We start from the raw sequence: 1,422 nt of genomic DNA on the forward strand, positions 1-1,422 counted from the left end.
GGGGGGGTCATGCTATAGCTTAGGTCTGTGCCAACAGCAATTTGCCACCAACCTATTTTCACTATTGTGACATATTTCTGAGTGAAGAGGATATCAGGACAAACAAGCTAATATGCATTTTAAAAATATCAACACTTCGAATAATAAGGTAGGCTATGTATAATTGTTTATGGAGCAGTTTGCTTGCTTCCTAATTTTTCTTTCTGGTTTGCTAAGCTGAACAGTCAATCAGAGCAATCTCTTTCTCACCAAAAGCTCTGACGCCGATTCAGCATGCTTAATCAGCTGAAACGCTTATCTTGGTAACATTGGCAATGTGCTTGGTACTTATGGCTCATCCAGGTTGATTATTATCAATGTTAAAAACAGCTGCACTGCTTCATATTTTGGTGGAAACTGATACATTTTATTTTTTTAGGATTTTTGATTAATAGAAAGTTCAAAAGAACAACAATTATTTGAAATAAAAATATTTTGTAACATTATAAATGGTTTATCAATGTAATGCATCCTTGATGAATAAAAGTATTGTTTTTTACTTACCCCAAACTTTTGAATGGTAGCATATCAGTTTCCACAAAAACATGAAGTAGCACAATTGTTTTCAACATTGATGATAATCAGAAATGTTTCTTGACCAGCAAATCTTTATTTTAGAATGATTTCTGAAGAATCATGTGACACTGAAGACTGGAGTAATGATGCGGAAAACTCAGCTTTACATTTTACAATATATTTATATAGAAAATTATTTTAAATTGTAAAAATATTTCACAAATTTTACTGTATTTTTGATCAAATAAATGCACCCTTGGTGAGCAGAAGAGACATTCAGACACATTAAAAGGTCTACTGATCACAAGAGGATTCATTTTATAAGTCATTCAGAAAAGTGACTGTCAAAATTCTTTGTAAATTCAAATATAAATTATTAATTCCCTTTGCGCTTTTTTACCCATTTTCCTTACAGCAACATACAGTAAATGTGTTCACATTTTTTTAAATATGCAATTTTGGTGGTTTTGCCATATGGGACAAATTTCGGAAACTGAAAAATTTGACAAAATAATTAAGAGTCTTGGCCCTATCAGTGTGACATGCTTGCAGTTTAATTGCCTTTGATTAAGCTCTGACAGTGTCCAAAATGTTGGGTCCCAGCTCTGCAGTGTGACTGCTTCTATGACAGCCATCTGAAGAACCTATATTATCAGCCATCTGACCCAAGTCACACTATCAATAAGGTCTTGGCTACAGTGCATATCATACATTATAACATGAAAGATGGTTAATGTTGCTGTCTGTCTGGGCTTTTCACACAAGATCTTACCAGACTTATATAGTACAAACTTTAATCATCTCCTGTCAATCTCCGATCTTAATCTAAAAAAAAAAAAAAAAAAAAAAAAAAAAAAAAAAAAAAAA

At 32.4% G+C, this 1,422-nt stretch overlaps 1 protein-coding gene across 1 annotated transcript in view; it reads right to left on the reverse strand.

Annotated features, from left to right (window-relative positions):
- The window catches only part of hip1rb (huntingtin interacting protein 1 related b), a 66,348-nt gene that overhangs the window by 40,179 nt on the left and 24,747 nt on the right, over window positions 1-1,422 (reverse strand). The gene's annotated exons all lie outside the window — the stretch shown is intronic.

The sequence above is a fragment of the Sinocyclocheilus grahami genome, unplaced genomic scaffold (genome assembly GCF_001515645.1).
Source record: "Sinocyclocheilus grahami isolate Dianchi unplaced genomic scaffold, SAMN03320097.WGS_v1.1 scaffold1538.1, whole genome shotgun sequence".
Lineage (NCBI taxonomy): Eukaryota > Metazoa > Chordata > Actinopteri > Cypriniformes > Cyprinidae > Sinocyclocheilus > Sinocyclocheilus grahami.